Here is a 20,438-nt window from a genome sequence, read left to right as displayed (position 1 = left end):
ATGGGGAGAAAATGAGAACCCCACGTACTGATTTGGGACCAGAGCACCATGAAGCACAAAGGTGGTCATGAAGAGGTCAGATGAGTTTCATAGTTTAGTTGAGAGTGACCTACATTTAGGTTCTACCCTTTGTGCAGTAAAGGAGCACAGAAGAAAGTGGCCTCCTTCATCCCGGAGGGATGTTTATTCAGGGAAAAACCATTTTTCTCCAGTAGCTGATTTTCTAAATTTGGATTTTCATAGATGGGACTAGTTTTGACACTTCTCTGTTTTCTGTTGCTATAACAAAATACCCAAGACCAGGTAATTTATAACAAATGGAAGTTTACGTGGCTCATGGTTCGAGAGGTTGGGAAGTTCGAGAGCCTGGTGCCAGCATTTGCACAGCTTCCAAGGAGAACTTTCTTGCTGCCTCATAACATGCTGGAGACCATCACGTGGTAAGACCGAGCAAGAGTACCATCTCAGATCTCTCTTCCTCTTCTTACAAAGCCACTAACGTTATCATGAGAACACCACCTCCTCACTGAATGTAAGCCTAATTACCTCATAAGTCCCCACCCCAAAAGGAACACATGAATTTGGGGATTGTTTCCAACACATGAATTTTGGGGAACAAATTCAAACCACAGAAATACTCTACTTCCAAATACCAAACTTTCCACTCGCTGGCACGCCAGTGTGTCTTGTTTTTTTTTAAACTATTCTCAATGTGTGTCTACATAACTTTTCTCCCTGATCCTCACAAACACATGGACACATGGTAATTCTTACCTGTTGATAAAAGGAAGCAAGGAGGGGCACAGGTATGAATCTGGGGGGAAGCAGGAGACGGTGGTACCTTGAGCCCCAGCCTTGCTCACCATACCCCAAGCTCCTTTAATGATTGCACAGCACCCCCACACCTGCAGGCATGTCATCACCTCTCAGAACCCAGCATGCAGGAAGAAGCCATGCTCCATTACTGTGAACAAGTCACTCAGATGCGACACTATAGGCACAGTGACTACTATCTATACGACCATGGCCTAGTAGGCAGCTTGCCCTCAGAAACGTCAAGATCAGCCCAGTATGGGCCCTGTTACAGGGAAGTTCTCCTTAATTTTTCAAAGACTCAGAGAAGGTGCCAATGGCTGTGAGGAGTGCCATTTTTCCTGTCCTCAATAGATGTCAGGGACTGCTTGCCCTCACAGTGGGCAATGAGTAAGCTCTCTAGATAGCTCCCCCACACATCAAAATGGAAGGATTAAGTAAAGCAGAGCATGTACTGGGAAACACTCAGGGCTTTCCTGAACTCAGAACCACTATGTGCATCCCATGGTAGAGGGCCAGGGCTCAGGAAATCCCCCTGCCACAGGCAGATCTGCAGCCAGTTCAACAAAGACAAGGGTCATTGCAAACCAAAGAGTAAGCTCAGACAAGTCACCAACTGGGGCCTCAAAGCTCCACTTGATTTGCTATATTAAGAGAGTTAAGTAGTTAATTGTCATTTGTTGCTCATTCTTAGTCTCCATTCCTCTGCTCCTGCTTGGTTGCTGGGGCATTTACTGGTACTCTGGTGTCTGCAAACTAGACTGTTCTAAGCAGGTACTACTCTTTCCAATTTTTCAAATACTTTCCCATATAGTTCACTCGGAGATCTGGGCACTCATTAGGCTCCCTGAATGTGATCATTGTGAGTGGCTGAAAGGATTTTGAGATGTCCAAAGCCATGTGGGGAATGTTAGGAATTTAAAAGACCAGACTACCTTTTTGCCAAAATTTCCTTCTCATCTTTGGAGGTACTCTGAACTAATTCAGACCTCCACAACACTGTTGGCAAGTCTGGTTCAATTGGGATTAAAACTCATTTGGAGCTAATTGAGTCAAGTACCATTCTATGGATCTGATTGGTTACTGATGTGATTGAAACTAACAAGACAGGGTTAATTTATTTTGGTTCAGTGATCTGGTCATCCATTGCTTAGTGACCATAAATTAGGATGCAGAAATAAGGAGTAAGCTACAAATAATAATATGAATGTTTAACACTTAGATACGAGTTACCCTGTGCCAAGCATTATTTCATTATTTCCTTCATATATGTTAACTCATTTAATCTTCCAAACAACTGGATGAAGTAAATATCTGCATTGTACATGGAAAAAACCTGAAGCTCAGAAAGTAGAAACTTTCACAAAGTCACAGTTGCCTAGCTGGATCATGGTGCAGACCCAAGATTCAGACTCTGTCCTGTCTTCAACATTGCAAATTGCCAACCTATATTGTTAATAAACTTTGATCAATTAATGGAGCTGACTCATCACGGCTGGATTTGTGCTGCCACCATGAGGAGTAGGAGTCTTAGTCCAGCTGGATTAGTCCGAAGCTCAGGATCCTGGGAAAGGGAAGGAGACTGTGGAGCTGAAGGCTGTGTGTCCACTCAAGGAGCAAGCAGCTAAGGGGGTGGTCTTCTATCCAGGCCCCCTCCTTCTGCAGCAGTGACCTGAGCAAATGAGCCAGGTCAAAGGGCTGAACATGCCCTCCCTTTCAGTGTGTGGAACTGAGGCACAAGGCTTGAGCTCTGAGTCAAAAGGTCAAAGTGAAACAGAAAGCCAAGCTGACTGGCTCATTGGTCCAAAAGGAGGACCAGAGGAATGCAGGTATGAATCAACAACTCCCGAGGCCAGCAAACCAGAGAGCAGATGGGGCTGTGAAAAGGAAAGGGGAGGCAGATGCAGCAGGATTCTTCAGGTGCCTGTCATGAGAAAACTTCAGGCCTAGAGGGTTCCTGGAGTCAGAAGTAGGTGAAGTTCTCTTCCTCCTCTCCTATCCCTGGCTTGGCTAAGCCTGGTACTGAAGTTAGGTTATGGTCTTGTTACTAGTATATCCTCTGAAGACATGATCAGGACACAGGAATTGCAGATCATCCCACCTCACACTGGAGGCCAAGGAGACAGGATTGCATAGTAGGAAGAAAGAAAGCCTTCAGAAGCAGATAAACCTTGGTTCAGGCTTTGGCTCTGTTACATAATTAGCTATGTGACTTGGGCAAATTAAGCTCCCTCTACCTTTCAGTCTCCTAGATGCAAAATAAGGACAATAATAAAATATGCAACTCACCAGATTAATGCAGTAGGGAAATGAGGTAAGAGGGGCAAGATGGTTTGCACAATAGCTGGGCTGTAATAAGAATGCCATAAATGACATGTCCTATGGTTGCTATTAGCAGAGTTAGGAATAACAAAATGTATTTATTGATGGGGAGACAGCAAGGAGGGCATAGGACCAAGGTAAAACTAACACTCAAAATGTCTGTGGGGGCTCTTTCTCCTACCTCTATGTGGATACAAGCCCTTTGGAAGGGCCACCCGCTTCCCTTCCCTCAGAACCCTGAGCAGTTCTGGATGCTCAGGGAACGACAGGATGGCAGGTGGGGAGGAAGCCTTGGTTTTCTCCATCTCTCTCACATCTCACTTCACTTACTGCCTGAGCAGGAAGAGCTATCCTGGATGCCTCGATCCAAATTATTGCAGGAAAGCTAAGCTGCCTGAGCTCAGTTTACTGTTAAATGATTTCAAAGACCATTTTCTCAGAACAGTGTGGGCCCCTCAGAGTCAATCCTGGGAGGCTTATAAGACCTTGGGAGGGTCAGGCTGTGTGGTAAGGGCTGCCAGCACAGAGGTTGCACCCTGGTCTTTCCCAGCCTCACCTGGGTCTGGACAGACTCCCTGACCCTGGGCTTGCCTTGTTAGCTGTATATATACTGTGGAGTACCCAGTCTTTTCACAAGGCACTACTTAAAATTCCATCTTTTGAGCCATCATGTCACCATCTAGAATAAAGATTTTGATAAACTCCCATCATCTTGAATAGGTGCTGCCTCCAGCATTATGACAGAATTATTGAGTCTCCGAGACCTTCAAACACTGAAACCGTATGGGAGCTCAGCTTCTCCTCACCCAGCAGCCCAGTCTCCTCCTAGGACATCCTAGGACTTCCTTCATCTCATTAGGAATGTCTCTGATACTTGTAAGAGCTGGGTGCTGGAGTCCCTGCTCAGCCAGCCCTGCCCAGCCAGGATGACTTCAGGATACATCAGTTAACAATGGAAAATATAAAGGGAGCCTGATTTTCCCAGCTGCCTAAGAAGGGAAAGGAAGCCAGGCTCTGTGAATCATACAATGCCATCCAAACAATTCAAGGGACTATCACAGGAAGTGACCAAAATAGCCCAGTGACCACTGCCTGCTGGGGAATAAAGAAAATGGATGCCCATATCTCTATAGCACAGGGCCAAGGGACATTAAAAAAAAGAAGAAGAAAAGAAAGTTTCCCCACAGCAGGGGAAACGGCTGCTTGTAAATGTTTACTGAAGTGAGTTTTCTGTTAACTGCCGGGCCCAGGAAGAAGGTTGGGAGGGAGGGCAGAGGTAGAGGTCTGGTGCTGGGGGCTGGCTTACTCTGACCCCAGCACCGCTACAGTTCCCAGCTGTGTGTCCCTTGGTGGTTGTGGGTAGCTTGATATTGGCCATGATTCACTAGTCATAGAAATCAGCAAGTGCTACAAATTAGGTCTCCTCTCCTCCCACCCCCACCGCTCCACTCCCCCACCAGGCAACGTTTCAACACGTATTAACGCAGCACTGGCCTAAGCCAGCAAGGAGCACAGCATATCCCGTGGGAGGAAAGAGTGAGAATGGGTACAGACTTTATGTGACGCAGAGACAGAAGAGCCTGGGGTTCAGGCTATGTGGACTTCCAGGAAAAGTTTGATTGGAGATGCTAACTCTATTCAAGGAGGTCTTTCCCCTTACCCTCTGATCTACCAGTCAATTTGGAAAGTCTCTCTTTAGAGTGAAAGAGTTTTAAAGACTCCAAGACCCAGCTAACTAAACATGGAGCCCAGGAGAGAAAAAACAGTTGACTGTTATCATACTCATTATCCTTGGCTTCAAAGGACTCCAACGTGTTTACAAAAAGAACACGAGAGCACTCTGTGTTTGTTTTAAAGTATGGGGTTTAATAAACAGTCTTTAAAAATAAAAAAGAACCCAAATAACACACAGGGGAGACAACCTTCTTTCTTTGTTTTAAGCATCAGTCAAAACATAACACTCCCCTTGGCTTAGGCTTAAATGAGTTTTGTTTCTTCACCAAAGTTCACAATTTGCAAAATATATTTGCTTTATTGACTTTGATCTCACCACTGGCTCAGCTTGAGGTTGGTTCAAAGTTCTGTAGAGTTAAACACAAACACATGTGACCGGGACGGCTTACAGTGCTGGCAAAGGAAAGATCAGGTTCAGAAATTTTAGAGAGGTGGGCGATGCCAAGATCAAGGGTGTGCCCTCACTCCAAACCCCCAGCCAGATGCTGACTCCTGCTGGCCTGCTCCTGGTTGGCCACTGCTTTCACCAGGATTGGTAGTTGAGCAAGCTCCGCATAGCGCTCAGCTGTGTCTCAGAGGCCAGGAGCCAGTGGGCTCAGCTTCCATCAGCATCCCTCCACATAATCCTCCTGAACGCGGAACACTTTGATGCAAATCTCTGCATTAAAAACAAAGCAAAACCCCAAACCCCACTGGCAGAGTGGCTCAAGTGGTAAGAGCTGCCTAGCAGGAATGGGACCCTGAGTTCAAACACCAGTGACTCAAAAAATAAATAAATAAAATAAATTCCAATTTTGACTCCCTCAGTAAGGAGTCAAAAGTAGCTTTAAATCTGTGTGTGCACATACACGTGTGTACATCTTTGCATGTACATAGATGGGTGGTAGGAAGGTAGGTAAGTAAATAGATGGTAGGTAGATAGATATAAATTCAAAAATAAATAAATAACAAATTTTTAAAAAACCTAAGTGTGGTGATACACACCTTTAATCCCAGCATTCAAAAGGCAGGAGGACTGTGAGATTGAGGCAGTCTAGGCTACTTACTGAAACCCTGTGACCAAAAAAAAAAGTAAACAAAGCCAACTCTTACTTTATTCTTCCAGCAAGCAAATCCTCTATCCTCTGCAGATATGGAGGCTACCTTCTTTGAAGCCATGGCTCCTTCCTCCACAGTGGCAGAGCTATGGTTGAAGTTCAGTGTCCCTTTCTCTGCCTGAGATTCCTGGTGAAAACTGGTAACTCCAACTCCAGTTTTGCTGGGGACTGGTTTAGTGTTTGGTGGAATGACCTTTCTTGTCAATAAAATATGACAGATAGTTAGCTTGGGGACTGCTAGGAAAAGCTTTTCTTCCCAAAATAAAGGGACAAAAAGGAAGGAACTCTTCCTTTTCTGGCTCTAGGATGCCTAAGGCTGTTGCCACTGTCATAAAATCATGAAGGCGGCTAGCTGAGTATGAAGAACCAGGAGGAAAAGAGTGCCAGAGTCTTGGATGACTTGGTTAAACCGCTGAATTCATCAACTGTTCCACTGATCTCATTCCAGATTTGCTGCCACTGAAAAAATTAATCCCCTTATTATTCAAGTAATGATTTTTTGTGACAGCTTTATTTTTAAAAATTCACATGCAATATTATTCACCCACTTAAAATATATCATGCAGTGTTTTTTGGAATATTCACAGAGTTGTGCAACCATCACCAAGAATCATCTTAGAGTATTCTTACCACCTCCAAAAGAAACTTTACACACGCTTACCTCTTGCCACCCTAACTCTCCCTTTTACCTCAGTTTTAAAACCCACACATTTCTCTCTCTGGATTTATCCATCTTAGATACTGCAACACGGAATTGTATAATAAATTGATCTTTTGTGGCTGACTTGTTTCACTTAGCATAATTATTTCAAGGTTCATCCATATTGAAGTATGTATCAGCATTTTGTTACTTTTTTTTTCAGTACTAGGGTTTGAACTCAAGACCTACACCTTGAGCCACTCCACCAGCCCTTTTTTTGTGATAGAGTCTCACAGACTATTTCCCCTGCTGGCTTCAAACTGAGATCCTCCTGATCTCTCCTCCTAGGTAGCTAGGATGACAGACGTGAGTGCTCCACTTTCATTCCTTTTTATAGGTGAATAATGTTCTCTGCACAGACATACCACTTTGCTTATTCAATCATTAGTTGATGAACATTTGGTGGTTTCAGCATTTTCACTGTGCAACTATGAATAATCATGTATGAATTTTTGTATGGTAATACATTTCATGTCTCTTGGGTAGATTTCTACACCTCAGAGTAGAATTGCTGAGTTATTTAAGTGATTATGAGTTGTTTGTTACCTGTAGCCAAATAACTGATGCACCTTAAAGTAAGCAACATAAAGTGAAAGCCTTTTTTTCTATACACACTCAGGCTGCCAGTCTAAGGCTGTCTCTCCTTGGTGTAACTAGGAAGAGAGAATATCCAACTTCAAGGGTGCTGGAAAATTTTGCTTCCTAAAGAGTCATTTATTTCACCTGAGTCTTGCTGACAAATATTTCAGCTGCTGTCTTTGTATTTTGGTCAGAGTGTCCCAGTATAACCTACCCATAGTAACCATGGGTCATCTTATGCCACAGTTTGCTGGGTTCCTTTGAGCACAAGAGGCTTTATTAGCTTCCAGAGTGTTTTTAAGCCAGGCCTGGTGGTGTATGCCTATAATCCCAGCATTCAGGAGGTGGAGCCAGGAGAATAGTGAGTTTAAGACCAATCTGGACTACTAGAGAGTTCCAGTCCAGTCTGGGCTACATAATGAGATCCTCTCTCAAAAAACAAACCAAAAAGTGTTTTTGAAAGTACCAATACTTCCAAAAAGGAAGTATCCTCATAAGCTTTTATATCTGAGTTAACAGTTATGTTCAGAGGCAATTGGCAGATGTAAAAGGGAGGGAGTGTGAGCTTCAGGAGGCCCATGATGAAGGGACAGGAAACAAAGAAGGAAGAAAAGAGGCAAACTTCCCCCTTCTGGAATTTTGTAGAAATTTCATTCAGAAATTCTTCACAAAACTCATCTTGCTTGCTATCTTTCCTAATTAGGTTAGGATATGTTTAGAAATGGAGAGGAGGAGAGGGAGGAAGAAAGAGCTATTATAATGGGATAGAGAATTACAATAGTAAAATCCAGTTAGGAAACAGAAGTCATACTAGATCTTCCAGAGAGGATTTAACAGTGCCAGGGAGTTGTTTACACCGGTGTTGGAAGACTGAAAGAACAAAATGCAAAATTCTAGATCAACCCAGAAATGAGGAACTACAGAAGCAGATGGGAGAATGGAATGGACAGGATGATGTCACCAAACTGAGTTGAGATGAAGGGGCCCTGGGACAGGTGCTTGGCCCCGTGGAGGAAAGAACCAGCCCACTTGTGTCCACACACATGGCAGTTGGAACATACAGTCGCACATGTGGAAACATAGAGGTAGCCCCTTCTACGCTTTTATTATCTTCCAACTCTCCCCTAGTGCTTTTGAATAATAGACCTAATAGGAAGCTGGCAGAAGACATTGGGAAATGTAGTTTCCAGAGTCTCAGGCCCAGAGTCACAGAGTAGATTATGGAAGAATGGTCTTAGAGCTAACAGACCAACATCCCTTTGACCAACATCCATCACAATCTTCTACTCTTTTTTTGAAATTTTACATAACCATAACAACTCACTTTTGCAGTATACAACACAATGATCTTTTCTACAAATGAAGGTACACTTACTCACTTCCCCAAAAGATGAGACACAGAGTTCCCACTGTACTGTAACTGAGATAGTTTGTTCTGAACGCCTCTTCTAAACGCCATCATAATGTCATCTGAGTTTCTGCAAGCTGTATTAACAACAGGGCTGTAAAACAATACAATAACCAGCAAGGAAGACAGAACATGGCTGCTACAACCCTCATTTCTAGAAAGGGACAAAAGACCATTGTTGATTTTTGCAACCTCCCTCTTCCCTTACTCATTCTATGTCCTATTTCTCCCGAGCCACCTGGCCCTTAGTTGGTCAGAGTTCTTTACTTCTGTTTATAAAGGGACTGACCCTTCTTCAGAGCTACTCTTCTCAGGCTACTCTACTTTTGCTTCAACTCTGTTCCTGGACTCAATTGTTCTAAGAGTTGCCAGAGAATCATCTAGTTCTCAAGCAAAACCCTCTACACCCCAATGGTATCACAGCAATTCTTTTTCTGCCCGGAGATCCGGATCAATCTTCTCAATCAATGGAGGAAACCCTTCTTTGCCTATTAATCCAGTGTCATGAAAGCCCAAACCATTCAGGTAGAAGTCCCAACTCTCAATTTAATGGAGCCATTGTGTCCTCCAGTAGAAGCATCCATGTGTTGCTAACTAAGACCATCAATCTCAAAGTTACTAGAATGGGAAGAAGAAAGTCCACAGAGGGGTTTCCTAGTGATGGGAGCCAAGTCCACCTTTGACCCTTGATTTCTAGAGTTTTGTACTCTGTTCATGAAGGAAATTGCACGAACTCTTGATGACCGTGGACTGTAGAAAGGAATTCAACATCTCAGGTGCTCTCTCAGCTATCACCATACTTCTCATCCGAAGGCCATCCTAACAGTCTACTAAAGCCAGATGGTTCTGGATGATGGCACCCCTAAGAAGCCCAGTGAATTCCCACTGCTGCATTTCTTTTGCTCTGAAATGAATTCTTAGGCCAGAACTCATGACAGCAAATAAAATATTCCAGATGCCCATGAATGGTTCCAAGCAGCTATTGCAGGTCAAAAACAAATGCTCATCGAGAGTAAGGGTCTGTCCAATTGCTTCTCACCCCCTTCAAGAGAAGGGGCTGTGCCTGTAGGGGCCTGCAGGATTGGGGCTCGGTGTCTGTTTTAGCTATGGGAAGGTTAAACATCAGAAGTGCCAGCAACTAGATTAATTTGGTGAGAAAAAGTCCATCTTTGGAACAATGCAGACCTGCCAACAAGGCCACTTTGTACATGGGTCCATTGAAAGCAATGGTGTGTGGAGGGGACACACTGGCCATCCCTCAGAGTGTGTCCTCTTCTTCCTGTGATGGCCTGGGCCTGTTGTAAATGCCCCTGAGTGAGAATCCCCTGGGACAGAAGGATCCTCACACTTTGGGATCACTGAGGCATCTGCCCCACACCTCTTCTCCTCCTTCCAGGGGCTGTAGAACTCCAGGGCATGACAGGATTTCATATCCAAAGTGAAAGGAAGCTGTAGAATCCTGTGATCAGGAGCACCTATAGATTCTGGATATATGTGTGCATATATGTATGTTCATATGTGTATAGATATATATGTGTATGGGATATATATGTGCATACACATATATAGCTATATATTTTGGGTTGTTCTCCCAAGAAACAGGGCTGAGGGAGCAAAGGCCAGAGCTTGTGTCATCTTTTGTGTGTTAGTTCTCTGGTGCAGTCAGAAGCAGCCGCATGGATTCTCAAAGTCCTTTTTTGTGAGATAGGGTGTCACTTTATACCCAGGTCGACCTGGGCCATGATCCTGCTGTTTGTGTTTCTCTCGTAACTGGAATCACAGGCAAGTGACACTGTGCCCAACCATTGACTGAGATGGGCTCTCAAAACCTTTACTCAGGCTGGCCTCAACCCAGGATCTTCCTGATCTCTGCCTCCCAAGTAGGGAGGATTACAGATTTGAACCACCATGCTTGGCTACACAGGGAATTTCCTAGTCACTGTGATACCACTGCATACCATGGTTGTCAGCACCCAATGTTGCACTGTCAAGGGCTCAGCATTAATGTCAAGGCTAAATACAAAAACAAACCAACTTCAAATTTCCCAGCTTTTTTTTTTTTTTTTTTTTTTGCAGTGCTGGGGCTTGAACTCAGGGCGTACACCTTGAGCCTCTCCACCAGCCCTTTATTTTGTGATGCATGTTTGAGATAGGGTCTTGCAAACTATTTCCCCCTGCTGGCTTCGAACTGTGATCCTCCTGATCTCTGCCTCCTGAGTTGCTAGGATTGCAGGTGTGAGCCACTGGCACCTGGCCAGATTCCCAGGTTTTAGGGTCTGTTTCTTGGGACCTTCCTTCCCTGCTTCTAGTCCCCTAGAAACAACATGGGTTGTTGAAATACATTAGGTATTTTGATGCAAAAACAGTTTAACAGGCACTGGAAGGCTGCCCACGCAAAATGAGACTGCTGAAATGACCCAGAGATGACTCACGGCAGGAAGTAATGACCCTCCCCAGGGCTGGGAGAACAAAAAGGAAGTGTGTTGTTATCAGGACTAGGAGTTGGAGGAAGGGTCCTCTTTAACCTCTGGGAGATCTCTGTGCAGCTGGTGCTCTGGCCTGTGAGGATACAGTCCCTTCGCGGGAGATCAGAGCTTGTAAAGGAAGCTGTGCTCCAACTGTGTCGAGCTCTCTAAGCAGGGCATCACAGTGGCTGACCCTGGTATTCTGAGGTGGGATTTCAGTCTGGTGAGTATTTGTACTTTTAGGAGGGAAGCCTGGTCATGGTGAGACATCTGAAGTAGAAACCCAACCCAATCAGAACCTGGATCACCAATGGGGCTAGGAGTGCACCCACAGACGCTCAAATGGTCCAGGGGATTTTCAGGGTGACACAGAGGGGACAGCACAGCTAGAAGTTTACTCACAAAGGGAACAGAGCCCCGCTGCCATTAGCATCTCTACTAGGCACAGCTTGGCCAGAGTTGAGAGCGGTCAGAAAAGCGACAGCTGGAGCAGTCTCTGTGGCTTCTACAACAATGCAGATAGAATGCAAAGCAAGCCCCTTTCACTCTCACTGAGCTGACGAATCTTCCCTAAAGGTCTCCCATTGGCAGAACCTGACACTGCCCATTGGCAATGAAGAAGTGTTTGGTGAGCACCAGCCCCAGGGGTGAAAGATGGGCTTAGACCCAAGACCAGTAGCTCGATGACTGAAACTGGAAGACTTAGAGCCAGAAATCCTGGATTCTGGTACCAGTCCTGCCACTTACTGGCTGAACGGCCTTTAAAAGTCACTCAACTTTCCTATGTCTCTGTTTCCTCATTTAGAAAAGGTGGGTAACATCGGTTGACTGTGAGATAAAGCCTGGACCTCGCACATTATATTTCTTTTCTGCACCAAGAACCCAGCTAGGTTCCCTGAATATCCTGTGGTCAATATATTTTTGGTTCACTCTGGGATTTGTTCTGTCTTGGCAGGTTTTCTCAGCTACTTCCATCCTACCTAGTGACATCCCAATGAACGTGACTTATAAATATTAAACATAAAGAGGTGAGACCAGACACGAAGGACCTGCTGACACAAGCCAGCACCTCCAATGATTTCTCAGGAAAGCTAGAGAATGCGTTCCAAATGTCAGTGGGTTCTCCGTGTCTAGGTCAGTGATGAACACCTACTTAGAACCCAGGGAGTATGTTCTCAAAGAATGCTTGCAGAAGACTTGAAAGAAGCTACAGTTCCATGCTGCCTATCTCAAACCAAACCAAAAAAAAAAAAAAAAAAGCTCACCCTACATAGAAAAAAAATAGAAAAAGTAGACAATATCACTGACTCTAGAAGATAGGTGTGAAGATAGAGTTGACACTTTGGTAAGTGTTTTGAAAACGCCAAGTGCCATTTGAACATAAGTATTACTAGGATAGCCAATCTGAGTTGCTGAGAAGCTACAAAAGGGAAGTCTGTCCGTCCTGGAGCCTGTCATACATGGTACATGTTCCCTACAGGGGAAATTATGAGAGCACAGGACCATAAACAGCATCATGCCAGGCCAATCCAGAAAGAAAAAAAATACACCTGACTCAGGTGTCAGGTGGTAGAGAAACAGTCAATTCATGCTTCAAGTTCAGTGTCCTAGGCTCAAGCTCATTCTGAGAACAAGGGAGAACAATGATGAGGAATGTGAGATTTGGGGAGGGCACATCCCATGGATGGAGGCTCAGACGCATGCCGTAAGCAGAGAGCGGCTTCTTGGAGCGGGACTTTATGGAGTCGGGCAGGGCTGGGCAGTCCTGGAACACATCCTGGAAGAGGGCACAGTCACAACCACACCCCCTACCCATCCTTGCTCTTCACATGGCGTTCCTTGGTGTTTTTACTGCCATCCTTCCAATTGTTTTCCTTGTAGGGCGCTTGAGGACAAGCGGTCAGGCTGAAGATCTCCAGGACACAAAGTAGACCAGGAGATCATTCCATGTTCTTTTCCTATCAGCTGTGCACTTTTGATCCTTTATGAATATTGACTTGAAGAGAAAATACAATTTTATAACAAAACCGATTTCCATGGAAGTGGTCGTGTGTCCTCGCTGGGCATTATTGAGGAGAAAGAGCCTCTTGTGGACCTGGGAGCGAAGTGCTGGACACAGCAATTCCCAGAGGCTCTTTCCTGATCCGCAGAGGGAACAGCTCACTCCAGTCAAGTCCAAATGAGGAAACTTCCTGCACTTTTCCTCCTTTGACAAATGACATCACTTAGCCTAGGGACTGTGTTCTCTTAAATGTCGCCTTCAACAAACCACCTCCACATTCCTGGAGGGATCGGTGACCCAGGCCCTTAACCCAGGCATGCCGTCTACCTGTGCGGGGCCCACTGCCGATGGGCGGTTGGGGTTGGCTTACCTCCTTCCACCCACTGCCTGCCAGAAGTCTGTCCTGTAGCTACACCACGGGTGCAGGTGCCAACAAGAAGGTAGCTGAAGGGCATCAGGTTTCTAGTCTGTGCCGCTGATAGAAACGCTAAGATGTTTTGTGGATCTCCAGCGAAGATCCTGCAAATTATAAAACTGACTGCATCTTTTGTTCCACCAAATGCATCTATGTGAAGAGAAAGAAGGAATTTTGAATATAGCCACAGGTCACAAAACGGGGTCATTCCTCTTCATGACCAAATGAACTAAAGTCAGGAGTTCACATCAGCCTCATTGACTAAACTATGAACACTTCTGTGCGCAAGCTCACACCTCTGCTATTTTTAGCTAGAAACTCTATGTGCAGCTGAGAGTAAAGACCATAGACCGAGCAGTGGGCAGGCGCAGTGGTGGGAGGGATGCCAGGTTTGAGGTCATGGACTTAGCATGCATTAGCTTGTCCCATCTCCCAAATGCCCTTGCAGTGAGTGAAATGACATTTCAAAAAAAGAATAAATCCATAACAGTGTTGAAGACAGAAAAGGCTGTCACAGGCACACCAGAATTTATCTTATAAGGTTTTTAATAAATTTTATTGTAATTTCTACTAATTGTGATAAGTGAAAAGCACACAGATATTTCAAGAAAAAATTAATCCCCTCCTAGTTTGCTATGGCGGCAAATGTTCATGGACCAATGTGTCCTTTTCAACTCCTTTTCCCACATATAAACCCATGTATATACACATATATGTAGATAATAAATAGTTAGGTAGATCAATGATAGGTAGAGGACTAACTGATGGATATAAGAATGGAAGATATGATTTTAATGAACATCCTTTTTTATAAAATGGATTCATATTATACTATTACTCTACACCTTTTTCTTGTTTAATATACCATGCCTATCCTCCAAGTCAACACAGACAAATCTAATTAATTCTTTTTAGTTGCTGCATAATATTCCATAACATGGACGTACCCTAACTTCTCACCTTCTGTTGATGAACAGTTCAAGTGTTTCTAGCTTTTTAATAAGGCACAAACCATATTAGCACATTCAATCTTGTATATTAGTACATTTATTTTCAGAAGGATGACACAGCTAAGCAAAATGTATGCATATGTCTTATCTCTTGTATAATTTGTGTTGGTTATACTATTTGACAATTCACCCCTAAATATTCTTCATGCCTTCTTAGAAATAGGGATTGTCTCATACACAGCTACGAAACCACTGCCATAACTAAAATGATTTACAATAATTTTATAAGAACGTCTAGTATTCAGCTTATTTTAAAATATCTTCGAATTATTTTAAGGATAACCTTTACAGATTTGTTCTGGCCTGGATTCAATTTAGATTCGTGTGTTGAATTTGGTTTTGGGTTTTCTTTTTCTTTTTCTTTTTGTTCTCTTTTAGTGATGAAGAATTCTGCCATTGTTTTTCTTAAGACATTGTTGTCTAAGGTGTCCACCATGTTTTCTTATAGAATGTGCCACAGTCTGGGTTTCTCTGATTATTTCCCTCCATGGTAGCATTTAAATTTTTCCCCTTACTTCCAACATTTCTGAAACTGGAAGTTAAATCCAGAGGCTCAGTCATGTTCAAGTTACACATTTTTAGCAAGAAAAAAGAAGTGGAATAGACATTATGTGTGATGTATAATAAATATCTGTCTTCAGGCTGTACATATTGTCAGGCTAGGTGTTGGTGGCTCACGCCTGTAATCCTAGTAGTTGCTTATGATTCTGAGAGGATTGTGGTTTCAGGCCAGAACTGGAAAAAAAAAAAAAAGATTTCAGGACTCATCTCAAAGAAAAAAAGCTGGGTGTGGTGGCACCTGCCCATCATCCCAGAAATGGATGGTGGGAAGTGCAAAATAGGATTGCAAGACCCTATCTCCAAAAGAGGCAGAGCTTCAAGGGCTGGCAGAGTGGCTCAAGTGGAACAGCACCTGCCTAGCAAGTGGGGAAGCCCTGAGTTCAAACCCCAGTGCTGCCAAAAAAACAAGTAAGTAAATAAATAGATGAAACATTGTCAGATTTCTGCTCCCCAAAGATTGTAGCATTGTGTATTCCTACCGACTGTGTTTACTTCTCTGCATCTTAACTTCTCTGTATATTGTCATTCTTTTAGTTTTTGTAAATTTGATGGATTTTTCAAAATGCTGTATCATTGTCCTCTTGTGTTTCATTACTTCTTTCTTGGTCTTTTAGACAGGGTCTCACTATATAGCCCAGGCTGGCCTTGAACTTGCAATCCTCCTGCCTCAACCTCCCAAGTGATGGGATTACAGAAATGCACTACTGTGTCTGGCTTAATTTGTGTTTTCTTTCTTTCTTTTTTTTGTGTTAATGGGGTTTGAACTCAGGGTCAAAAGGCAAGCACTCTACCACTTGAGTCAGCTCTTTTTGCTTCATGTATTTTTCAGGAAGGGTTTCACTTTTTTTTTTTTTTTGGCAGTATTGGGGTTTGAACTCAGGGCTTCACACTTGTTAAGCACGTCACTCATGTGCCAGCCCTTTTTGTTCTGGTTATTTTGGAGATAAAGTCTCACATTTTGCTCAGGCCAGCCTGGACCACATTCCTCAAATTTTATGCTTCCCACTGTCACTGGGACGACAACTTGCGACAGGGTCTTGCAAACTTTTTCTCCTCTGACTGACCTGGAACCACGACCCTCACAATCTCAGCCTCCTATGTAGCTGAAATGACAGGCATGCATCATTGCACCCAGTTGTTGGTAGAGATGGGGTTTTGTGAACTCCCTGCCCAGACTGACTCAAACTGCGATCCTCCTGATCTCAGCTTCCCAGGTGACTAGGACTGTAGTGTGAGCCCCTGGTGCCAGCTCAAGGGTCTCACATTTTTGTCCAGTTGTGGACTCAGACCTCAATCCTCCTACCTATGTCTTCTGCCTGTAGCTGGGATTACAGGTATGTGTTACAAAGCTTGGTTTATTGGTTGAGATAGGGCCTTGATAACTTTTGGCTTGGGCTGACCTGGAATTGCGATCCTCCTTATCTCTACCTTCCAACTCACTGGCATACTGGGATTACAGGTGTGAGCCACCCCATCTGGCCTCATTTGCATTTTCGTGACTGCCGGGAGCTTAAACTTCTACTCATATATTCACTGAGTATTGGTCCATTCTCGTCTGTGAATTTTGTGTTCATGTTCTGCATTTGGAGTCATGTAATTCAGTAAAAAAAGAAGGCACACATTTTCAGGGAGTAAAATAATAGACATTTACTTCTCCTTCATGTGACCATCTAGTGAGGTTGTTTGGTAGACAGCTTTCCAGGAGATGATTCAGGGATGTGAGTCCTTCTGTCCCCGGGCTCTGCCATTCCCTGAGCTTTGGATAGGCAATGTAGGAAAGTAACACCCTTTCCATGACCTGCACGGGAAATGCAGTGCACAGTGCAGTGACACAGTCACACTGGAGAGAAGTAGTCCCATGACGTCATGGTGAGGGGCTGGAGACCTGCTTTCCGACTGGATACCTGCTTTCTAGAAATGGCACTGCCACCATCCGTCCCTTTGGCCATCTTTCTATTGGATTGCTCATCTTCCCTTTTTAATTTATATGAAGATTTTCCATGCATGTGCTCTGTGTGCTGTGCTTTGTGCATAATATTTGTCTTCATATTCTGTTTAGTGTGTCTTTACTACATGATTTTGAAATGTTTTATATAGTCAGGGCCAGACACAGTAATCCCAGCTACATGGGGGGCATAGGTAGAAGGATTGCAGTCTGAGGCTGGTCCTGAGCAAAAATGTAGGAGCCCCATCTGGAAAATAAACTAAAACCAAAAGGGCTGCAGGCATGGCTCAAGAAGTAGAGCGCGTGCATAGTGAGTTACAGGCCATGAGTTCAAACCCCAGTACTGCCAAAAAAATGTATGTAGTCAAACATATGTGCATATGTACACACATACATATCTACATATAAACATATACGTATATGCATATATACATGTACACATATGGATACAAACACATACACACATATGTACATAAATATATAAAGTTATAAATATTTCCTATATTTATAGATATTCCTTCATTTATTGCTGCTGTATTTCCTGTCTCACTAAGAATTTACCCCCAACTAAGGAAAACTGAAATTGTGCCTCCTGCAGGAAAATGGATGGGACTGGAGAGCATGGTGTTACGGGGAAGGAAAGGGTACTGGGGAGGAAAGACTAAAATACGTCACATACCCGTCTTCAAAGACTGCAGATGGAAACCCACAGAACCCTGCACGAGAAAGCAGGGAGGAATGGCCATGTAATGGACGGGTGGGCTTGTTCAAAGGGCACTGCACACATGCGTGGAGTTATAACAATGAATTCCCTCATTTATTAATGTATGCCAGTTCAAAATATAGTAAAATGATTAAAATTATATAGTTGCGATAAGAATTTTTTAAAAATAATTTACCCCCCAAATAATGCAAATAGCATCTTAAATTTTCTTCAAACATGATTATTTAAATTTTACATTGCATAATCCATCTGGACTTTGTTTTTGGTTTTGGTGGTGGGATTTTGAACTCAGGGTCTTGTACTTGCTAGGCAGGTGTTTTACAACTTGAGCCATGCCCCCAGCCCCTGTTTTGCTTTCAGTTATTTTTCAGATAAGGTCTTTCATTTTTGCTTGGGCTAGTCTCCAACCACAATACTCCAAATCTCCTCCTCACAAGTGGCTGGGATTACAGGCATGTACCACCATGCCTGGTCCTGGAATTTGTCTTTTTTTTTAATGTGACAGAAATTAAATTCTGAGTTTGTCTCCTTCTAAATGGATAACCCCTAGTTGGCATTGTTTATTAAACAAGTTATCCTTACTGAGTTGGCTTACAGTGCCACCTTTATGTGCTGTATTCAGTTCCCTTATATCCATCAATTTGAATTTCAATTCCACTTGAAGACATTTACTTGCCTGTGTGACATATGTAATGATCACACATAGTTTCAGCAATAGAAAGTTCATTGAAAGTACATTAGAATAACTTGGAATAACTGACAACTTTTTGAAATTAAATCTTCCCATGTAAGAACAGGAACACGAGGTTTTTTTGTTTCCTTTTTTTTAACTCAGTGAAGTATTTCTCTGTTTACTCATGCTTTGTTTCGTATTCAGTAATACGTAGAAGCTTCTATCAAGACATGCTGCACCTTTTGGTAAATTTATTTCTAAATGTGCTACAGTTTCCATACAAGTGATATTTTTATCGCTTTTTAATTGCTGGCATAAAGAAAAGGCACTATCTTTGCAAGCTTGCTTTGCATCTGGCTGGCTTATAAAATTCTTGGTAGGATCTCTGCACATCTGGATATACAGCTGGGTCCTCTGAATGGGGATTCATGTCTTCTGCCTGCAGAGTCATCAAGTCTGCCACAAACCTCCAACTCCATGACGCCTCCATAATGCAAAGGACTAAGGCAATTTCTCCTGTGATAAAACCAAAGAATGGTCTTTAAAGAAAGCAGGCACCTGCTTTGGAACATAAGGGGGCTCCAAGGAAGGAGTTCTGTGTGGGGAATGGGGTCCAAGTGAGAAAAAGTAAAGAACAGTGAAGAAGGGGGCTTAGACAGGTGGATGACATCTTCAAATACAGAAAGAGAAAAATCTGTCACTATCAAACTCCGTCTCAGGCTCAATGATCCTTCAGAAATGAGGACAAAATAAAGGATACTTTCAGATGAGAAAGAGGGGGAGAGAGAGAGATGCTGTTGCTGGCAGATCTTGACTACAAATAAGTTCTTCAGGATGAAGAGAAATGGTAACAGATAGAAACCTGGATCTTCAGAGAACAATGAAGAACACTAGCAATGGTAAATATGACTATTTTTTCCTGTTAATTTTATAAAAGGCATATGATTGTTCAAAGCAAAACTAAAAACATTTTGAGGTGTATGATATACATAATTTTTACATGTGACAACCATAGCATAGCGGATGGGGCTTGGAGGGAAAGGAACTACACAGTTGCAAGGTTCTTCCGTTGTGACTTGGGACAGTATTAACTCTACTCTAGTGAACATAAAGAAGCTTGCTGTGATCTCTATAGAAACTTCTAAAAAGTAACTAGGAATGAGGGTTTCCTTCTTCATTTTAATCATTGTTACTCCACATCCATTATTTGTCCAGGGGTTTCATGGGACATTGTTACAACAGCTTTCAATGCTGACTCTTCATACACCCACATAAGGTATAGGACCATGTCCCCTCCTTTCCCCTCCATCCCCTTCCTCTAACAGGGCCTGTTTTACACTCCTGTCCATTGTGTACGAGTCCATTCATCGTTCGAAGGGGTTTTCCCATAGAATTTTACCTGAGGCTATATTGCACTCTAACCAGTCTAGCTTCCTCAATTCTTCTTCTTCTCCTTTCCCCATTCTCTCCATTATTCAAGCCTTTGGTGCATTTCACTGTGTCTTCTTCCCACACGGAGGTGATGTATTTCACTATTACTCACTTTCTATCTCTCCCTCCTCCCTCTAGTCTCCTCACAGTGTCCACTACTGAAAACCTGTCATATATATCTGTGTGTATCATACACACACACACACACACACACACACACACACACATATTATCATGCTTGTATTTATGTATGTATTTAGCTTTTGGATCTGTCTTCTGCATATGAGAAAAAAAACATGGACCTTAGTCTTTTGCACCTGGCTTACTTCACTTAGCACGATGGTCTTTAGTTCCATCCATCTACATGTAAACAACATAATTTCATTTTCTCTTAAGATTGAAAAATATTCCATTGAATATATATTATATATATATGTACATATATAATATATATATATATATATATATATATATATATATATACATATATATATATATGACTTTTTTAAAAATCCATTTGTTAGTTGTAGGGCACCTGGTCTGTTTCCATACTTGGCCA

This window comes from Castor canadensis, chromosome 15 (assembly GCF_047511655.1).
Source record: "Castor canadensis chromosome 15, mCasCan1.hap1v2, whole genome shotgun sequence".
In the NCBI taxonomy this organism is placed as follows: domain Eukaryota; kingdom Metazoa; phylum Chordata; class Mammalia; order Rodentia; family Castoridae; genus Castor; species Castor canadensis.
Note: the sequence above shows the minus strand (reverse complement) of the source record.